At 38.3% G+C, this 23,884-nt stretch overlaps 1 pseudogene; it reads left to right on the top strand.

The window, feature by feature from the left end:
- Positions 1-2,164: 2,164 nt before the first annotated feature.
- On the top strand, positions 2,165-2,911 carry LOC136137641 (small ribosomal subunit protein eS6-like; annotated as a pseudogene).
- Positions 2,912-23,884: the final 20,973 nt, after the last annotated feature.

Below are 23,884 nucleotides of genomic sequence, written 5' to 3'. Positions count from 1 at the left end.
CAAATGCCTTCTTCTCAAAATAATTTTTATGCCATGACAGCTTATTCTGGACCCCTTTAAGTGTCAAGACTATAGCAACAGAGGAGAGAGACTGGGCTCAACTCTGAATACAACAAGGATAAGTGGGGATTTATAACAAAAACAAAAAACGTTCACGCTTCAAAGGGTAACATCAAGACAGTGTAACAGCTACCAACAGAATGGGAGAAAATTTATATAAATCATATACGTATCTGCTAAGGGGCTTGTATCTAGAGTATACAAAGAACTATCACAACTCAATTTTAAAATGGACAAAGGATCTGAATAGTTTTCCAAAGATACACAATGGTTAATACATACATGAAAAGTTGCTCAACATCATTAACCATCAGGAAATGCAAATAAAAACCACAATGAGATACCAGCTCACACCCACTAGGATGGCTATAATCAAAAAGACAGACAGTAACAAGTGTGGGCAAGGATGTAGAGAAATTAAAACCTTCATACACTGATGGCAGGAATGTAAAATGGTGCTGTAGCTTTGGCTTTTCCTCAAACAGTTAAACCAAGTTAACATATGATCCAGCAGAAATAAAAACACGTCTGCACATAAACTTTTACACGAATGCTCATTATAGTATTACTCATTAATAGCTAAAGTGAAAACAACCCAAATACCCATCAACTAATGAATGGATAAAATATAGTCTAGCCATATAATGGAATATTTGGCAATAACAAGAAATGAAGTACTGACATATACCGCAACACAGATAAACTTTGACAACATTAAGTTAAAGACACCAATTACAAGGGACCAAATATTAAATGATTCCACTAATATGAAATGTACAGAATAGGCAGATCTATAGAGACAGAAAGCAGATTAGTGGTTGCAGAGGGGAAGGGAGATGAGACGTTAGGGGGTGTTGGCTAAAAGGTGTGGGTTTCTTTGCGGGATAATGAAATGTTCTAAAATTGACTGTGGTAACAGATGCACGACTCTAAATATACTAAACCACTGAGCTGTACACTAAAGTAGTGAACTGTATTGTATGTGAATTATATCCAAAAAAGGATGTTTAAAAACACCAATGGGGGGCTTCCCTGGTGGCGCAGGGGTTGAGAGTCCGCCTGCCTATGCAGGGGACATGGGTTCGTGCCCCGGTCTGGGAAGATCCCACATGTCGCGGAGCGGCTGGGCCCGTGAACCATGGCCGCTGAGCCTGCGCGTCCGGAGCCTGTGCTCCGCAACGGGAGAGGCCACAGCAGTGAGAGGCCCCCGTACCGCAAAAAAAAAAAAAAAAAAAAACAAAAACACCAATGGGATAAAAGCTATAATAAATCATATACCAATCCAGGGAAGAATCAGGAGTCTGAGGGTATGTAGTAGGGATAAGGAAACCTTCCCTGAAAAATCACACGAACTAAATCTTTAAAAAGATGTGCACTGGTTAAGAATCCGCCTGCCAATGCGGGGGACGCGGGTTCGGGCCCTGGTCCGGGAGGATCCCGCATGCCGCGGAGCGGCTGGGCCCGTGCGCCACAACTACTGAGCCTGTGCTCTAGAGCCTGTGTGCCACAACTACTGAGCCAGCATGCCACAACTACTGAAACCCATGTGCCTAGAGCCCATGCTCTGCAACAAGAGAAGCCACCGCAATGAGAAGCCCGCGCACTGCAGTGAAGACCCAACACAGCTAAAAATAAATAAATAAATTTATTTAAAAAAAAAAAAAAAAAAAAAAAGATGTGCAAAGTGTGCCAACAGAACAAACATACGCAGAGGATTTCACGTGAAATTAAAAGCACACGCAGATGCACAGACATGCAAGAGAATATAACAGTCCTAGATGGTTTCACACAGCAGAAGTCAGAAATTCTGTTGCAAAGTAACTAAAGATTCTGCTGGAGAGGGAAGCAGAGACAGATTCATCAAGAGCCCTGAACGCTCAAAACTTTATTTTTTCTTGCAAGCAATGTGAAGTTAACATTTTAACCAAACGAATAAAATGATCAAATGTTTTTTACATAAACTATCTTGACAGTCCTTGGAGAATGGATTGGGAAAAGGTAAGAACGGAGTTAAGAGACTGATTAGGAGGCTTCTAAACCAATTTAAGAAAAAAATGATGAGCTCTTTTTTTGCAGAACCTCAGAGCTGGTCAGCTGCTTCAGGATGAAACTGAACATCTCTTTCCTAGCCACTAGATGCCAGAAACTCACTGAAGTGGACGATGAATGCAAACTTTGTACCTTTTATGAGAAGCGTATGGCCACAGAAGTTGCTGCTAATGCTCTGGGTAAAGAATGGAAGTGTTATGCGGTCAGAATCATTGGTGGGAATGACAAACAAGGTTTCCCATGAATCAGGGTGTCTTCACCCATGGCTGTGTCCATCTGCTACTAAGGGGCAGTCCAGTTACAGACCAAGGAAGACTGGAGAAAGAAAGTGCAAATCTGTTCAGGGTTGCATTGTGGACACCAGTCTAAGTGCTTTCAACTTGGTCATTATTTAAAAAAAAAAAAAAAAAAAAGGGAGAGAAGGATATTCCTGAAGTCACTGATACTACTGCGCCTCGCTGACTTGGGACCAAAATCGCTAAAATTCACAAACTTTTCAATCTCTCTAGAGAAGATCATGTCCACCAGTGTGTTGTGAGAAAGCCCCTAAACAAAGAGGGTAAGTAACCTAAGACCAAGGCACACAAGATTCAGTGTTTGTTATTCCACGTGTCCTGCAACACAAACATCAGCATATTGCTCTGAAGGAACAGTGTACCAAGAAAAATAAAAGGCTGCAGAATATGCTAAACCTTTAGCCAAGAGAATGAAGGAGGCCAAAGAAAAATGCCAGGAAGAGACTACCAAGAAAGGGAGGCTGTCCTCTCTGAAAGCTTCTACCTCTGAGTCCAGTCAAAAATAAGATGTTCTAAGAGTAACAAATAAATAAGGTCAGATATAAAAAAAAAAAAAATGAGAAGAATTTGCACTAAACCAAAAGCAATAAGCATAAAGGAAAAGAGTGTGAGAGATAACAGAAATAGTAAATTTAATAACTAACTGGAGAATGAAAAACCAATTAAGGAATGAAACTCAGGAGTGAGGTCAAACTTCAGATGTTGATTTGAGAGTAACCAACATTAAACAGAAGCCACAGAAATGAATGACATCGTGCAAGAAAAGCTCAGAAAGGAGATGGAGAAAAAAACCAAAGTACCATGGAATAGCTTTTCCTCAAATTGAAGTGTCCCCATATAACCAATTCACATCAGTAAAATCCATAATTACTATATTAAGAAACTAACCATAAAGATTAATACTACTTCATGAAAAAATTAGATGGCTCTAAAAAGAAAAGGGTGATAACTTCAGCCTCATTTAATATTTTCAATAAGAAAGGCTTTTAAAGGTTTGGACTAAAGGCAGCATAGTGTAATAATAAGAAGAAAAGGAATAACATATAGAGTACCTACCTAGCCTGTGCTTGTAGTTCTAAACAATGTATATTAATTCATTTAATCCTCACCAACAATGGTGGGACGTAAGCAATCTCCTTTCCTAAAAAGTGAGGCACAAAGAGGTTAAGTAATGTGTCCAAGGCTGAAAGCCTAGTAAAGGTCTGGGACAAGGACTCAAACAGTTCCAGAGCCCCCATGTTTTACCACTGTACTGGCTCTCAAAGGCCAGTATTAGGTTTTCAAAGCAAAAACAAAGAACCTTGGCTCAACGTTGGGTCTACCACCAACCTTGGCATACTGGTAACTTAAGCAATTCAGTCTGTCTCCTCAGCTATAAGAAGGAAATAATGACAGCATCACAGGATTATTATGAGTATTTTAGTCATGAATATAGAACACCTAATCATTACAAGTAATAATAATAAACATTTACTGAGCACATATTGGCATATATTAAGGCACTACCAGAGACACTTTACACAGTTTATTTTACCTAATCTTCAAAATTGTCTCAAAAAGAATCGTCACTCTCCTAGCCATTTTTACAGGTTAGGAAACAGATTCAAAGGGATGAAGAGACTTGTGCATCATCATGTTGTATGGTAAAATGCTTATACAATGGCCCCAATTCTCCACCCCTCCTAGTATGCACACCCCTAGCAATGTGACACTGCAGCTCCTCCCATCAAGAGGTAGAGCTCATTTCCCCACATCTTGAATCTTGTCTGGCCTCATGACTTGCCTTGTACCAACAGAATGTGGCAGAAGTGATGTTGTGCCAGTTCCAAATGTAGACCTCAAGAGACCTTGCTTGTTTCTACTACCTCTCTAAGAATCCTGCCACCACCATGTGAAGAAGTCCAGACTTGCCTGATAAATGATGAGAGCCTCGGTCACCCTCCATCATCCAGCAGAGAGTCAGCCAACAGCCAGAAATGTGAGAAGCCACCATAGACTAGCCAGCTTCCCAACAATCTGCCAGGTGACCACCGATGTTATGAGCTATCCTAGATGAAATCTGCCAAATCTAGCCCAGGTGATCAGAACCATCCACGTGATCTACAGATTCATGAGTAATAACACACACTCATTTTAAGCCACTGAAATTGCGGGGGCGGTGGGGGAGGGGCTGTTGTTACAAAGACATAGTTAACAGAAATTCATGGTAAGCAGAAGAGCTGGAATTTAAAGCCAGGTGGTCTGACTCCAGGCTCACCCTCCTCCTAGTTTCAGAGTAGATATGACAAGCAATGTTACTGTAGTATTTTCATTTGTGAAAATGAAGTCATTTATGTTCACTCTTCTATATTCTTTAAAATTAACTTATAAAAACTCAAAATAGTAAATGTAATTCTTATTTCCTCCTTTAGGTAAATAAAAAATCCAAGAAGTATATCAGATCTAAATTCAAAACTTGGGACTTTACTGGCGGTCCAGTGGTTAAGACTCCACGCTTCCAATGCAGGGGGCGTAGGTTTGATCCCTGGTCGGGGAACTAAGATCCCACATGACGTGTGGCCAAAAAAACAAACAAAAAAACACACAGATTCAAACTCAACTGCTACCAACCACCTGCCCATTATTAAATATGGGATAATAAAAACGAAAAAACTATATGCACGTTCTGAATATATTTACACTTCTTTCAAAGTAAATATTTCATATAGGGTATCCTACTAACTCCACAAGTATCGTGAAGTGTACTATATTAATTTGTATTAACTCATTCTCACTCTAAACAGATTTACTTTGCTTCCCAATTCACTGACACATACAACACACCACATCACTTACCCACCTATATCCATCTATGCCCATATAGTCCCTTTGGAAGATCTTAGTTTCCACCAAGGGATGCAGAAACGATTCCATTAAGACTGCCACCCAGCCACTTTGGGTTATTCATGCCAATGAATCAACAGACAAAGAAGGGGGTTACAGAATCGACTAGGGTTCTCATCTCACAATCAAGGGGAAGTCAGGTTGCTACCACACAAGAGGGGCTAACAGAAACTATGTCTGGAATGCAGGATTTCCCCTAGGAGGCCACTTAGTATTTCCATGTACTGTGATTAAAGTCAGTGGAAACAATCCAGGCAGGACTGCTAATGACCCAGACCCTTAAGGAATGAAGATTTAGGTCACCCCATCAGGCAAGAAACCACAACCAGCTGAGGTATTGCCAAGAACAGAGGGACTGTGGAATGACAGCAGAAGATAATTATAGACAGCAACTACAACCACATGACTAGTTGCAGAAATAAAAATTCTAATGAGTACTTTTTCCTTTTATGATATAAAAAATTTGTATATATATTAACCAACTTATTTCTTATCTCCCTTTCTACAACCATCTGATAGTAGCTAATCTCATATCTCCATATTTAAGTTACAGGATATTAAGTAGAAAATGTGACATAGGTAGAAAAAAAATTGGTACCTAGACACAGGTAGAAAAAAAATTAACCCACCTATGGATAAAGGGATTTTGTATCCTCTCTTAAGGAGGGCATTTGTATGTTATCAGGTGAACAAAGGATAGCTGCATTATGTTCACCAAAAGTATACTTTTGTAATTGTCTTTATTTATAAGGTAAATATGATAAAAAAAGAGGTGTGCACTGGTGCCGTGGTGACAAGTGATGGTCTGTGATGGCTTTTTACCTTAGCCGGGTTGCAACTACACTTCCCCAAACACGATTCATTCCCTGCATGGTTGTGGGTTAGGGTTGATCTCAAAAAGAAAAAAAAAAAAAAATTCCCATGAGATTAGAAGACAAAAGTGAAGCAGCCACAAGGTTCAGAATGTAAACCTAAAGTCAGGTGTTACTGCAGTAATCACACAGTGTCATGGAACTTTGGGCTCATTGGCATGGGGCAGCAATTGAGCCTATAGCTCATTCAGCTCCTGTCAGATCTCCACCTTTGCTTTTCCAAATAATACTGGAGCAGGTTTGTGTGCAGCTCCACGGTGAGGTGCGCCACACCTACTGCAGATTACCTACATCATCAAGGTTGAAGGTTACCTACATCATCAAGGTTGCAGGTGTGGAAGCAGTGAGAGCCATGAAAGTTCAAGTTTGGGCTCATAGGTTCTAACTTATTGCTAAAAGTTCCAAAAGTTCTTTGCAGGTTCCAGTCTAACCTTCCTCCCCCTGCTTCACGTCCATGTTCCCTTTCCAACTACTAGCTCTGCTAACTTCAAGCCTAGCAGCAGATTCAGGTGTGTATAACTAGTTCCTACAATTGGTAAAAACCAATCACAACAATAATCTTACTTCTCTAATCAAACGCTAACTGACAAAGACATAAATGTTATTTAGAGTTAGACTACTGTAGAAAGGGCTAAAGGTATCCACATGCCTCTTATCTACTTCTTATAACACTAAAGATAAAAACTCAGGGGTTTCCCTGGTGGCGCAGCGGTTAAGAATCCGCCTGCCAATGCAGCAAACATGGGTTTGAGCCCTGGTCCAGGAAGATCCCACATGCTGCGGAGCAACTAAGGCCATATGCCACAACTACTGAGCTTGCGTTCTAGAGGCTTCGAGCCACAGCTACTGAAGCCCACGTACCTAGAGCCTGGGTTCCGCAACAAGAGAAGCCACTGCAATGAGAAGTCTGCGCACTGCAATGAAAAGTAGCCCCCACTCGCCGCAACTAGAGAAAGCCTGCACACAGCAACGAAGATCCAATGCAGCCAAAAATAAATAAGTTTATACAAGAAAAAAAAAGTCAAATAGCACATATTCGGGTTATAATATACCTCATTTACCTTCCATCAGCAAAAATATTTAAGGATTTACCTGAAGTATGTTAGGTTTGAACACACTTACTTTCTAAATTTATTTATTTTTATTGATTTGTTTTCTGCTGCGTTGGGTCTTCGTTGCTGTGCCCGGGCTTTCTCCGGTTGCTGTGAGTGGGGGCTATGTTGCAGTGTGCAGGCTTCTCATTGCAGTGGCTTCTCTTGTTGCAGAGCAGGGGCTCTAGGCGCAAAGACTTCAGTACTTGTGGCATGTGGGCTAAGTAGTTGTGGCTCGCAGGCTCTAGAGCACAGGCTCAGTAGTGTGGCACATGGGCTTAGTTGCTCCACAGCATGTGGGATCTTTCCGGACCAGGGCTCAAACCTGTGTCCCCTGCATTGGCAGGCGGATTCTGAACCACTGCACCCCCAGGGAAGCCCTGCACTTACTTTCTACAGAAGCCAGTACAAATTTTAAAATCTGTCTCTTACTAAATTATATTTACATTAAAACAACAAAATAACCTTGTTCAATTTCAAGAGAACAATTAAAAATCAACACATCTTAAAATATAGACTATATTAGACTATATTAATGTTAACCTTAGACTTATGCTAAGCGCACAAGACAATCAATTTATTAGATGTATGTGCCATCTTTACAATCAACGCATCCAGTTCCCTCTTGGACACACTTTCTTTTTAAATATATTTTGCTTAAAAGTCAGAGCCATAAAGTCAAATTTTTGTAGAATGATTCTCAAAGGTCCCCCGGATCAGAGCTCATCCTAGAGGACCACAGCTCGTCCTAGATAACCATTTAAACATAAACAGATGTCCAACAGGCCTATCATGAAAATGAATTTTGAGCCAGAAGCAGCTGAGACAAACATTTACATTTTACTACTTTTTTCCATAGAGTAGAAATACCAAGAAAAGTAAAAGTCAAAGACAGGTGAAAAACAACATTTTCTTCCAGTATTATCTGGTTGCATGTGTCTCACTGCTATCAGAGGCTGGCGCTAATAAAGGAGAAAAGAAATGGCAGTAGAAATATGGCTATCCCTTTCACCAATCTTTATAAGCATTCTTTAACTCTAGGCTTTTCACTAAATAATTACCTACTTAAATCAAATATATGTAATTGAATTAACAGGGAGTTTCTGGGGCCCTGAACAAAGATGGCGGAGTAGAAGGACATGCTCTCACTCCCTCTTGTGAGAACACCAGAATCACAACTAGCTGCTGGACAATCATCAACAGGAAGACACTGGAACTCATCAGAAAAGATATCTCACAACCAAAGACAAAGGAGAAGCCACAATGAGATGGCAGGGAGGGGCGCAATCACAGCAAAATCAAATCCCATAACTGCTGGGTGGGTGACTTACAGACTGGAGAACACTTATACCACAGAAGTCCACCCACTGGACTGAAGGTTCTGAGCCCCACGTCAGGCTTCCCAACCTGGAGGTCCAGCAACGGGAGGAGGAATTCCTAGTGAATCAGACTTTGAAGACTAGAGGGATGTGATTGCAGGACTTCGACAGAACTGGGGAAAACAGAGACTCCACTCTTGGAGGGCACACACAAAGTAGTGTGCACATCGGGACCCAGGGGAAGGAGCAGTGACCCCAGGGGAGACTGAACCAGACGTACCTGCATCTCCTGCAGAGGCGGGTGGTGGCTGTGGCTCACCATGGGGACAAGGACACTGGCAGCAGAAGTTCTGGGAAGTACTCCTTGGTGTGAGCCCTCCCAGAGTCTGCCATTAGCCCCACCAAACAGCCCAGCCCAGTGTTGGGCTGCCTCAGGCAAAACAACTGACAGGGAGGGAACCCAGCCCCACCCATCATCAGTCAATCAGATTAAAGTTTACTGAGCTCTGCCCACAAGAGCAACAGTCAGCTCTACCTACCAGGTCCGATGGAGAAATCAAAAGCTTTACAGACAAGCAAAAGCTAAGAGAATTCAGCACCACCAAACCAGCTCTACAGCAAATGCTAAAGGAACTTCTCTAAGTGGGAAACACAAGACAAGAAAAGGACCTACAAAAACAAATGCAAAACATTTAAGAAAATGGTCACAGGAACATACATATCGATAACTACCTTAAACATGAATGGATTAAATGTTCCAACCAAAAGACACAGGCTTGCTGAATGGATACAAAAACAAGACCCATAGATATGCTGTCTACAACAGACCCACTTCAGACCTAAGGACACATACAGACTGAAAGTGAGGGAATGGAAAAAGATATTCCATGCAAATGGAAATCAAAAGAAAGCTGGAGTAGCAATACAAACATCAGATAAAATAAACTTTAAAACGAAGAATGTTACAAGAGGCAAGGAAGGACACTACATAATGATCAAGGGATCAAATCAAGAAGAAGATATAACAATTATAAATATATATGCAACCAACATAGGAGCACCTCAATACATAAGGCACCTGCTAACAGCTATAAGAGAGGAAATCGAGAGTAACACAGTAATAGTGGGGGACTTTAATACCTCACTTACACCAATGGACAGATCATCCAAAATGAAAATAAATAAGGAAACAGAAGCTTTAAATGACACAATAGACCAAATAGATTTAACTGATATTCATAGGACATTCCACCCAAAAACAGCAGATTACACTTCCTTCTCAAGGGCGCATGGAACGTTCTCCAGGACAGATCACATCTTGGGTCACAAATCAAGCCTCAGTAAATTTAAGAAAATTGAAATCATATCAAGCATCTTTTCTGACCACAATGCTATGAGATTAGAATTGAATTACATGGGAAAAAACACAAAAAACACAAACAGATGGAGGCTAAACAATATGTTACTAAATAGCCAAGAGATCAGTAAAGAAATCAAAGAGGAAATCAAAAAATACCTGGAACAAATGACAATGAAAATATGACGATCCAAAACCTATGGGATGCAGCAAAGCAGTTCTAAAAGGGAAGTTTATAGCTATGCAAGCCCACCTCAAGAAACAAGAAAAATCTCCAATAAATAATCTAACCTTACACCTAAAGGAACTAGAGAAAGAAGAACAAACAAAACCCAAAGTTAGCAGAAGGAAAGAAGTCATAAAGACCAGGGCAGAAATAAATGAAATAGAAACAAAGAAAACAGTAGCAAAGATCAATAAAACTGAAAGCTGGTTCTTTGAAAAGATAAACAAAATTGATAAATCATTAGTCAGACTCATCAAGAAAGAGCGACTACTCAAACCAATAAATTAGAAATGAAAAAGGAGAAGTTACAACAGACACCACAGAAATACAAAGCATCCTAAGAGACTACTACAAGCAACTCTATGCCAATAAAATAGACAACCTGGAAGAAATGGACAAATTCGTAGAAAGGTATAACTTTCCAGGACTGAACCAGGAAGAAATAGAAAATATGAACAGACCAACCACAAGTAATGAAATTGAAACTGTGATTAAAAATCTTCCAACAAACAGAAGTCCAGGACCAGATGGCATCAGAGGTGAATTCTATCAAACATTTAGAGAAGAGCTAACACCCATCCTTCTCAAACTCTTTCAAAAAACTGTGGAGGAAGGAACACTCCCATATTCATTCTAGGAGGCCACCATCACCCTGATACCAAAACCAGACAAAAATACTACAAAAAAAGAAAATTACAGACCAATATCACTGATAAAAATAGATGCAAAAATCCTCAACAAAATACTAGCTAACAGAATCCAGCAACACATTAAAAGGATCATACACCATGATCAAGTAGGATTTATCCCAGGGATGCAAGGATTCTTCAATATGTGCAAATAAATCAACGTGACACACCATATTAACAAACTGAAGAATAAAAACCATATGACCTCAACAGATGCAGAAAAAGCTTTTGACAAAATTCAACACCCATTTATCATAAAAACTCTACAGAAAGTGGGCATAGAGGGAACCTACCTCAACATAATAAAGGCCATATACAACAAACCCACAGGAAACATCATTCTCAATGGTGAAAAACTGAAAGCATTTCCTCTAATATCAGGAGCAAGACAAGGATGTCCACTCTCACCACTATTATTCAACATAGTTTTGGAAGTCCTAGCCATGGCAATCAGAGAAGAAAAAGAAATAAAAGTAATACAAATTGGAAGAAGTGAAACTGTCACTGTTTGCAGATGACACGATACTACACATAGAGAATCCTAAAGAAGCCATCAGAAAACTACTAGAGTTAATCAATGAATTTGGTAAAGTTGCAGGATACAAAACTAATGCACAGAAATCTCTTGCATTCCTATACACTAATGATGAAAACTCTGAAAGAGAAACTAAGGAAACACTCCCATTTACCACTGCAAGAAGAATAAAATACCTAGGAATAAACCTAACCAAGGAGACAAAAGACCTGTATGCAGAAAACTATAAGACACTGATGAAAGAAATTAAAGATGATACCAACATCCATGTTCTTGGATCGGAAAAATCAATACTGTGAAAATGACTATACTACCCAAAGCAATCTACAGATTCAATGCAATCCCTATCAAATTACCAATGGCATTTTTTACAGAACTAGAACAAAAAATCTCAAAATTTGTATGGAGACACAGAAGACCCTGAATAGCCCAAGCAGTCTTGAGGGAAAAAAACGGAGCTGGAGGAATCAGACTCCCTGACTTCAGATTATACTACAAAGCTACAGAAATCAAGACAATATGGTACTGGCACAAAAACAGAAACACAGATCAATGGAACAAGATAGAAATCCCAGAGGTAAACCCACAAACCTAAGGTCAACTAATCTATTACAAAGAAGGCAAGGATATACAATGAAGAAAAGACAGTCTCTTCAATAAGTGGTGCTGGGAAAACTGTACAGCTACATGTAAAAGAATGAAATTAGAACACTCCCTAACACCATACACAGAAATAAACTCAATATGGATTCAAGACATAAACGTAAGACTGGACACTATAAAACTCTTAGAGGAAAACATAGGAAGAACACTCTTTGACATACATCACAGCAAGATCTTTTTAGATCCACCTCCTAGAGTAATGGAAATTAAAACAAAAATAAACAAATGGGACCTAATAAAACTTCAAAGCTTTTGCACAGCAAAGGAAACAATAATCAAGACGAAAAGACAACCCTCAGAATGGGAGAAAATATTTGCAAATGAATCAACAAAGGATTAATCTCCAAAATATATAAACAGCTCATGCAGCTCAATATTAAAAAATAAACAACCCAATCCAAAAATGGGCAGAAGATCTAAATAGACATTTCTCCAAAGAAGACATACAGATGGCCAAGAAGCACATGAAAAGTTGCTCAACATCACTAATTATTAGAGAAATGCAAATCAAAACTACAATGAGGTATCACTGCACACCAGTTAGAATGGCCATCATCAGAAAATCTACAAACAACAAATGCTGGAGAGAGTGTGGAGAAAAGGGAACCCTCTTGCACTGTTGGTGGGAATGTAAACTGATACAACCACTATGGAGAACAGTATGGAAATCCCTTAAAAAACTAAAAATAGAATTACCATATGATCCAGCAATCTTATTACTGGGCATATAACCAGAGAAAACCGTAACTCAAAAAGACACATGCACCCCAATGTTCACTGCAGCACTATTTACAATAGCCAGATCATGGAAGCAACCTAAACGCACATCGACAGATGAATGGATAAAGAAGTTGTAGTACATATATACAATGGAATATTACTCAGCCATAAAAAGGAACGGAACTGGGTCATTTGTTGAGAGTGGATGGATTTACAGACTGCCATACAGAGTGAAGTCAGAAAGAGAAAAACAAATATCATATATTAACGCATATATGTGAAACCTAGAAAAATGGTACAGATGAACCAGTTTGCAGGGCAGAAATTGAGACACAGATGTAAAGAACAAACGTATGGACACTAAGGGGGGAAAGCCGTGGGGGGGGGCCGGGGTGGTGGTGTTGTGAAGAATTGGGAGATTGGGATTGACCTGTATACATTGATGTGTACAAAATTGATGTCTAGGGCTTCCCTGGTGGCGCAGTGGTTGAGAGTCCGCCTGCCGATGCAGGGGACACGGGTTCGTGCCCCGGTCCGGGAAGATTCCACATGCCGCGGAGCAGCTGGGCCCATGAGCCATGGCCGCTGAGCCTCCACGTCCGGAACCTGTGCTCCTCAACGGGAGAGGCCACAACAGTGAGAGGCCCGCATACCGCAAAACTGATAGCTAACGAAACTGCTGTATAAAAACATAAATAAAATTCAAAAAATTTTAAAAAGAAAATACAGAGTTCTGTCTTATTCTAAAAATGTGTAAGCCTGACACAAGGTGTGTGTTAAGTTAGCAACTGTACTTAAAGGGCCAGTTTGAAATGAATGAAAATCAGCCTGAAGAGTTCTAATAATGGTGGAGTAGTTTTTGTCAACTCATTAAATTAATGCTTCCAGATAGCAATTATAAAAAACAAATAAAAGCTGTGGATAAAACACTTTTAAGAATGACTTGAAGGCAGAACAAACCATCAACAGCAGGAAGAAATTGGAAATTTGACCAGTGAAAGAAGGGAAGTACACTGGAAAAGGTTCAAATTTACACAGCTTTTCCCGAGGGCATTCCTAGTCTGCAATAGCATGGGCTACTAGAATTCAAGCAGAAAGTTGCAGTTTTATTAAGTTCGTGGCCACAAAGTGGCTAGAAATAGAGGACAAATTCAGGAAAGGAGTGAGTCACAGCAGCAGAAGCCTCTTTCAAAAACTAATATAAACTCCTTCAGATTCTTCACTGAGCCCTGAGGTGCATATGCTCAGGGAAGATTTCAAGGAGCTCAATGGAAAGCAACAACTGGAAATCTACAAGAACTCATCAGCAATCTCAGCTGCAGCCCACTGGAGAGGAGACAGGAGCCTGTCCAAGTTACAAGGGCTTAAAAAAACACCTCAGGCTTTCTACAGACCCATCTTAAAGACCAAGTCTCCACAAGTTCAAGGTGATCAACCAGTTATTTAACTATACTCATCAGAAGAAGATAAAGAGAATTTAGAGATATATCACCCATAATGTCCACTCTACAATTAAAATTTTCTAGACATGAAAAGCAGCAGGGAAGTGTGACCTACTGTCAAGGATGAAAATAAAACAGTAAATGGAAAAAAACAATGAAATACTTCAAAGGAAGAAATTAACAAGCAAAGACTTTAAAGAAGCTACTATAAATTTGTTCAAGGACTTAATGGGAAACATGGTCACAATGGGGAATCTCAGCAGATAAATGGAAATAGTTAAAAAATGAAATACTAGAACTGAAGAGTATGTTATTTCAAAGTGGGCTTAGAGATATCTGCACCACCATGTTTACTGCAACATTACTCACAACAGCCAAGACATGGAAACAACCTAAATATCCATCAATGGATGAATGAATAAACAAGATATAATATTCAAGAGAATATTCGCCACGATAAAGGAGATACTGTCATTTGCAACAACATGGATGAACCCTGAGGACATTATGCTAAGTGAAATAAATCAGAGAAAGATAAATGCTGTATGATCTCACTTATATATGGAATCTAAAAAGTTGAACTCATATAAACAGAGAGTGGACAAGGGCTGAGGGGGGTGGGGGAGAATGGGGAGATTTTTGTTAAAGAGCATAAACTTTCAGTTATAAGATAAATTAAGTTCTGGGACTCTAGTGTACAGCATGGTAACTATAGTTAACAATACTGTATTGTGTACTTAAAAGCTGCTAAGAGAGTAAATCTTAAATATTCTCACCACACACACAAAGTAATGTTAACTGTGTGAGATGACAGATGTGTTAACCCACCTTATTGCAGTAATCATTTAACAGTACATACATGTATCAGATCATCACACTATACACCTTAAACTTATACAATGTTGCTTATCAATTATATCTCAATGAAACTGGAAAATAAGTAAATAAATAAATGGGGGGGTGGGGAATGGGCTTGACAGCATATTAGAAGCAAAATAAAAAAGAATCAGTGACCTTGAAGACAAATCAGTAGAAATTATTCAATCTGAAGAACTGAGGGCAAAAGATTGAGAAAAAAATTAAAAATAACAAATTCACAGACCTATATTACATTTTTAAGGAAAAGAACAAGAATCTCAGAAGGAGAAGAGAGAATGGAGCAGAAAAAGCATTTTGAAAAATGGCTAAAAATTGGTGAAAAAACCAATCTGCAAATCCAATGAGCTCAACTATAAGCAGAATAACAAAAAAAAAGAAGAAAAAAGAACACATCAAAGTGCTGAAAATTAAAGACACAAAGGAGACCAGAAGACAATTAAGAACCTTTAAGTCAACCAGAATCTATGTCCAACAAAAATATTCTTGAAAAATAAGAGTAAGCATATATATACATAAATATATACACTTACTCTATCTGGGGGTGTGTGTGTGTGTGTGTGTATGTGTGTGTGTGTGTACACGTACACACGTAAGCTGAAGACTTTAATCACTAGACCGGGACATTACGCAATGTTAAAGGAAATTCAAGCTGAAGGGAAATGACATCAGGCGAAACTTATATCTACACAAACAAAGAAAATCCGAAACAACTATGTAGTTATATACAAAACACTCTCTTGTTTCTCTCCTTAAATTCTTTAAAAGGCAACTGACTATTTAAAGCAAAAACAGCATTGTGCTGAAGCAAAAATTAACACACCAATAGCAAAAAGATTAAATGTAATTATGCTTTTTAAGGTTCTTTCATTTTACATCAGGTGGCATAATGTTAATGCTAAATGAACTTTAAAAGTTAATCATGAATACTGTAATCCCCAGAGCAGCCACTTATACAAAGCAGTACAGTTTAAAAAGCCCATTAAAGATCTAAAATATTTTTCAAAATCTGACCAACATAAAAGAAGGCAATAAGAGAAGGAAGAGAGGAGACAAACTGACAAAACACAGAGCAAAATGGGAGAATTAAACTTATCCGTATAAATAACATTAAATGTAAAGTTAACAAATCCTCCACTCAGAGACAGAGTTTATTAGATATATTTACTATTAAAAGAAGGGCGGGAGGAAGGAAGGGAAGAAGGAAGGGAAGAAGGAGAGAAGGAAACCCATTAAATACATGCTGTCTATAAGAGACACACTTTAAAAACAAAGACACAATCACATTAAACATATAATAAAAAATTATACACCATAAATATAAATAGTAAACATAAGGGAACTGGTATAAGTAAACTAAAGTCAGAAAAAATTAACTTCAGTAAGAGAATTATCAAAGGTAAAAAGGTCAGCTCATCCAGAAGGCATAACAATCCTAAATGGGAATGCATCTAATATCAGAGCTTGAGGGGAAAACTACATGGAGGAAATACATGAAGCAAAAGCTGAAAAAGTTACAGGAAGAAATGAACAAATGCACAGGTATATTTGGAAACTTTAATACCCCTCTCTCAGCAACTGAAATGGATAAAAAGCAATCCACAGGCATATAAATCAGGGGTCAGCAAACTGCAGGACCTCTGCCCATCTTTGTAAATGAAGTTTTATTATAACACTGCCATGCCCATTCATTTACATATTGCCACGGCTGCTTTTTGCACTACAAGGGCAAAGTAGTTAAAACAGAAACAGTATAATTCACAAAACCTGAACTATTGTCTACACAGCCCTTTGCAGGACATTTTCTGACCTCAGATATAGGTGATTTAAAGAACACTACTAACCAACTTAATTGTACGAGACTATATACTACACCATACAATATGTCTCACATTTCAAAAGACAGAAATCTTACAGAGTATATTCTGTGACTACAGAAGAATTACATAAAAAATCAATTTCAATAAGCTATCCAGGAAAACCCAAAATATTTGAAAATTAAGCAACACACTTCTAAAATAATCCATGAGTCAAAGAAGAAATCACAAAGGAAATTAGAAAATATTTCGAACTGAAAATGAAAATACAACATATAAAAATGTGGGAGAAATTATAAATTTAAGTGCTTATATTTAAAAACAAAGTCTTAAATATCGAAATTCCCTAATTAAATACCTAAATTTCCAGCTTAAGAAGCCAGGGGATAAAAAGAACAAATTAAACCAACTGAAAATAAGAGTGAAGGAAATTATCAAGATAAGCACAAAAGTCAATTAAATTATTGAAACCAAAAGCTGTGGAAAGAAAACTGCTAAACCTGTAGCAAGAATGACCAAGGAAAGAAGAGTGTAAAGAGGGGTCACTACAGATCCTACAGACATAAAAATGATCACAAGGGAAAATTATACTCTTTCTGCCAAAAGGCTTGATAACTTAAATAGACAGATATACTGCTTGGGGGGAAAAAGACAAAACAGAAAATCCATATAACCATATATTTACCAAAGAAACAAAACCTGTTACGAAAAATCTTCCTGCACGCACAAAAAAACCTCCATGCCTAGATGGTTACCAAACGTTAAAGAAATTATATCAATCATATACAAACTATTTCTGAAAACAGAAGAGGAAACATTTCCTGGTTTCAGAAGGCTAGTCTAACCATGCTATTAGAAGGCATTACAAGAAATGGCAATCATAGACCAATATTCCCCCCGAACACAGACACTTAAATCCTCAACAAAATATTAGCTGACCAAATTCAGAAACAGATAAAAGGACAATACATCATGACCAAATGAGACTAACCCAAGATTGCAAAATTGGTTTAACTTCCAAAAATCAATAAATATAATTCACCATAATAACAGAATAAAGCATAAAATCCATAGTCGTCTCAATAAATACAAAAAGGGGGGGACATCTGGCAAAATTCAACACCCATCCATAATTTAAAAATTAAAATCTCACTAAACTGGGAATAGAAGGGAACACGCTCCATCTGATTTCTTTTAATCTACAAAAAAATCACTGCTGACATTCTACTTAACGTTTAAAGACTATGTTTTCCCCTTAAGATGTGGAATAAAACAAGAATGTCCATTCCCGCCATCTCTTCAACATTAAATTGAAAATGCTAGACAGTGCAATAAAGTAACACAAAGAAATAAAAAGCTTATAAAGATGGGAGAAAAAAGAACAAAACTGTCTTATTCACAGATATGATTGTTTTTGTAGAGAAAATCCTAAATCTACAAAAAAAACTATTGGAACTAAATGAATTTCAGCAAGGTCAAAGAATACACACACAATTTTTAAGACAACTACTGTATCTGGATATATTATCAGAAAAAAATAAAAAAATAAAATTTAGAAAATAGCATCAAAAAGAAAAATCTTTAGGAATAAATTAACTGCAAGATCTCTACGGAGAACATTAAAATGTTACTTTACATTGTATGTATATATGTTATGTTAACAAAATCATATTACATAATTGACATAGTAACATAACATTAATACGGAAAAACCTATTTCATTCAGCTGGCGTAAAGATCTTGCACAGATACATAGATACGTAAATATAAATTTGTTTATAGTACGTATCAAAAAAAAGATGACCTAAATAAAAGGAGAGGTAAACAACTGTACTAATAATCTACTGCTGTGTAATAAACTACTCCAAAACTTCAGCAGTTGAAAATAACATTTATTTTCTCACACAGTTTCTAAGGGTCAGGAATCCAGGAGCAGCTTACCTGGTGTGTCTGGCTCAAGGGTCTCTTATGAGGTTGCAAACTGTAGTTAGGTCTACACTCAACTGAAGGCCTGAGGATCTGCTTCCAAGTTCACTCAAGGCTACTAGCAGAAGGCCTCAATTCTTTGTCATGTGGATGTCTGGAGACAATATTCCACTGGTCTCTTGCATTTCTTTCTGCACATCTTGCAACTGAGGATCTCACTGCCCTTTGTTCCAGACTAACTTCCCAAAGGTGTTTATAAAGTGAACAGTTGTGGAAGATAAAGTCTCCTCCAGAGCAAAGAACAGGTACGCTTACCGCACATTAAAAAAATATCCGGGTTCCCTATGTTCGGAATTCCTCTCTTGTAATGCAAGCACTGCATGCGCAGTTGTCATCTGACCCTCTTCACATCAAGTGTGATTTGGAGCTTGAGGAACTGGTGCAAAAATGCTGAAAGTACCATGGCTACTACTACAGCTGTGACAATAACCTGTCTTTCGATGCAGACCCAAGAGTCTCATGTCTTCTATCAGCATCCATGAAACTGCAGTAGGCTAATTTGTTAGCTTGCAAGTAGGGTAAAATCTCAGCTCCTTCACAGGCTTGACAACGGGCCTCTCTACAACATGGCGGCTGTTTTCTCCTAGAGTGACTGATGAGAGAGAAAGACTAATACACAAGCCACTGTGCCTTTTACAACCTAATTTCAGAAGTGACTTCAACCATATTATATTGGTTACACAGACCAACCCTAATATAATGTGCAAGGTGACTACAAAAGTATACAAATACAACCAGGCAGAGATCAATGGGAAGCATGTTAAAGGCTGACTACCAAATTCCATATTGTTATAGGTCAGTTCTCCCTAAATATTTTATAGAGAAACACAATCCCAATCAAAATCCCAAAAGGTTTTTTTTTTTTTTTGTAGAAATTGACAAACTGATTTTAAAATTTATATGGAAACACAAAGGAACTAGACTGGCCAAACAATATTAGAGGATTCACACTATTTGATTCCAAGACTTAAGGTGACAGAGACAGTATGATACTAGCATAGAAGAAACAATTAGATCAAAGAAACAAGAAAGTCCAGAAACAGATCCATACATATATGTGTTCAAACATTCCTGGACAGGGCTTCCCTGGTGGCGCAGTGGTTGAGAATCTGCCTGCCAATGCAGGGGACACGGGTTCGAGCCCTGGTCTGGGAAGAACCCACATGGCGCGGAGCAACTAAGCCTGTGAGCCACAACTACTGAGCCTGGGTGTCTGGAGCTTGTGCTCCGCAATGAGAGGCCGCAACAGTGAGAGGCCCGCGCGCACCGTGATGAAGAGTGGCCCCCGCTCGCCGCAACTAGAGAAAGCCCACATACAGAAACAAAGACCCAACACAGCCAAAAATAAATAAATAAACAAATAAATAAAAACATTCCTGGACAAAAACACAAAGGCAGTTCAGTGCAGAAAAGAAAACAAAATTTTTCAAACAATGGTGTTGGGATTGGATAAATGCATTTGTAAAAATGAACCTCAATACCTATGAAACTTGTAAAAGAAAACAAGGGAAATTATTTCAAGACTTGGGAGCAAGCAAAAGCTTCTTAAAACTCAAATCTATTAAAGAAAAAAATTGATTAATTGAACTTCGTCAAAATTAAAAACTTTAGCTTATCGAAATACACTGTTAAGGAAAACAAAAACTTACAAACTGGGAGAAAATACTCTCAATGCATTGATGTGACAAAAAACATATCCAGATTATATTAAGAATTCTTACACATCAATAATAAAAAGATAACCAATTTTTTTTAATGTGCAAAAAACAAGGATATTCCACAAAAGAAAATACACTAATTATTGACAATTGTCAATAACCGTATGAAACATCATTAGGTCGCAAGGAAATCCAAAATAACACAAGATACCATTTCACTTCCACTAAATAGCTAAAATTTAACAAATGATTATCCAAATGCTGGCGAGGATGTAGAGCAACTAGAACTAACACAGAGTCACAGTGAGAGTATGTAAGAGAAAACTGAAAAACTACACAGCAGTTTTTTATATAGTAAAACACACATCTGCCTGTGAACCAGCAATTCCAATCCTAGGCATTTACTCAAGAGAAATGAAAACACATGTTTGCAAGAAGATCCCTGCAGGCCTTATTCTTAACAATAAGAAACTGGAAACAATTCAAATATCCATCAACAGAAGAAAAGATAAACTCTGGTATATTCATCTAACAAAATACTACTCAGCAATAAAAAGAACTCTGACACATCCAACCTCATAGATGCATCTGGAAATATATGTTAAGCAGAAGAAGCTAGATGCAAAAAAGCACACACTGTATGATGACCAAACAAAATAATCTACATTGTTAGAAATCACAGTGCTTGGGAGAGAGGAGAACGGAATGGAGAGGGCAACCATTAAACTTTCTGGGGTGATGAGAATGTTCTTTATCATCTTTTGGTTATCAGTTACACGGGTATAACTGTCACAACTAAAAGTGAACAGCTAAAATCTGTACGTTTTATTGTATTTAATTTACATCTCAATATAAATAAATAAAAACAAATTTTAAAAATAAATTTGAGCTCATAGTATTAATTTTCCATTTTTTCTTTGTCTTGGGTTGTCCACATATATATTTAGTGTGTGTATATATATATATATATATATATACACACACTTATGGGTTATCGGTAATTGTTACTCATCTACTATGTGCCAAACATGATGCTTGCTTACAAAATAACTGTTAAGTCCATGCCTCAAGAGGATAACAATCTAAAGCAAGGAAATACACAATAACACAATGTGAGGGTTTACATTATAAAGATATACACAGGGGGGACTTCCCTGGTGGCGCAGTGGTTAAGAATCCTCCTGCCAATGCAGGGGACACAGGTTCGAGCCCTGGTCCGAGAAGATCCCACATGCCACGGAGCAACTAAGCCCTTGAGCCACAACTACTGAACCTGTGCTCTAGAGCCCTCGAGCCACAACTACTGAGCCCGTGCCTAGAGCCCATGCTCCGCAACAAAGAGAAACCACCACAGAGAAGAGAAGCCCGTGCACCCCAACGAAGACCCAACACAGCCAAAAATAAAAATTAATTAATTAAAAAAAAAAGATATACACAGGGACTTGTGAGAAGGAGAAAAGGGCACCATACACTGCCTGAAAGAAGAGTTAGGTAACAGAAAAGCCTTTTCGTTAGGTGAAGGATGAAAAGCAGGACTTCGGACATGCAGACAAGCAGGAATGGATCATTATAAGCAGAGAAATACCACGTGCAAAGACACAGAGGCAAAGAGTCTAAAACAACAGGGAGCTAGGAGCAGTTCAGTGTTTTTGGAGTTTGGAGAACCTATGGAAAAAAAGGAAATGCCAGCAAGGTAGGTAGGTACCATTCTAATGTTAAGGCATTTGCATTATAGAGGCAGTGAAGAGCCACTGAACAGCTTTAAGCAAGGGAAGGACACATACAAATCTGCAACTACAAGTATCACTCTGCTAAGAGTGTGAGAGAAAGCCTAAAAGAGAGTGAAAAATGGAAGCAGAGCTACCTGTAAGAAGGCACCTGCAACAAGCAAGTCATATTTCCTTTTAGTAAACCAACCGCCGCACATGGACTAAAGAGAAATTCAAGAACCCCCAAAATGGACAGGAAAATGAGTGAAAATTAAAATCAGACTGTCCACAGAAAATAAAAAGAATGATCAAAACGGCCCAAACATATGAAAGGATACTCATCTTCACTCATAAGAGAAATGTAATGACATAAATCACAGCAAGATCCTTTTTGACCCACCTCCTAGAGAAATGGAAATAAAAGCAAAAATAAACAAATGGGACCTAATGAAACTTAAAAGCTTTTGCACAGCCAAGGAAACCATAAACAAGACCAAAAGACAACCCACAGAATGGGAGAAAATATTTGCAAATGAAGCAACTGACAAAGGACTAATCTCCAAAATTTACAAGCAGCTCATGCAGCTCAATAACAAAAAAACAAACAACCCAATCCAAAAATGGGCAGAAGACTTAAATAGACATTTCTCCAAAGAAGGTATACAGATTGCCAACAAACACATGAAAGGATGCTCAATATCACTAATCATTAGAGAAATGCAAATCAAAACTACAATGAGGTATCACCGCACACCGGTCAGAATGGCCATCATCAAAATGTCTACAAACAGTAAATGCTAGAGAGGGTGTGGAGAAAAGGAAACCCTCTAGCACTGTTGATGGGAATGTAAATTGATACAGCCACTATGGAGAACAGTATGGAGGTTCCTTAAAAAACTAAAAATAAAACTACCATATGATCCAGCAATCCCACTCCTGGGCATATACCCTGAGAAAACCATAATTCAAAAAGAGTCATGTACCACCATGTTCACTGAAGCACTATTTACAATAGCCAGGACATGGAAGCAACCTAAGTGTCCACTGACAGACGAATGGATAAAGAAGCTGTGGCCCATATATACAATGGAATACTACTCAACCATAAAAAGAAATGAAATTGAGTTATTTGTATTGAGGTGGATGGACCTAGAGTCTGTCCTGTCATACAGAGTGAAGTAAGTCAGAAAGAGAAAAACAAATAGCATATGCTAACATATATATGGAATCTAAAAAAAAAAATGGTTATGAAGAACCTAGGGACAGGACAGGAATAACGACGCAGATGTAGAGAATGGACTTTAGGACACGGGGAGGGGGAAGGGTAAGCTGGGAAGAAGTGAGAGAGTGGCACTGACATATATACACAACCAAATGTAAAATAGCTAGTGGGAAGCAGTCGCACAGGGAGATCAGCTCGGTGCTCTGTGACCACCTAGAAGGGTGGGATAGGGAGGGTGGGAGGGAGACGCAAGAGGGAGGGGATATGGGGATATATGTATATGTATAACTGATTCACTTTGCTAAACAGCAAAAACTAACACACCATTGTAAAGCAATTATACTCCAATAAAGATGTTTTTTAAAAAAAGAGAAATGTAAATTAAAACTACACTGAGGTACCATTTTTCACCTA

The sequence above is a fragment of the Phocoena phocoena genome, chromosome 18, assembly GCF_963924675.1.
Source record: "Phocoena phocoena chromosome 18, mPhoPho1.1, whole genome shotgun sequence".
Taxonomy (NCBI): Eukaryota; Metazoa; Chordata; class Mammalia; order Artiodactyla; family Phocoenidae; genus Phocoena; species Phocoena phocoena.
This window is presented reverse-complemented; position numbering and strand designations above follow the sequence as displayed.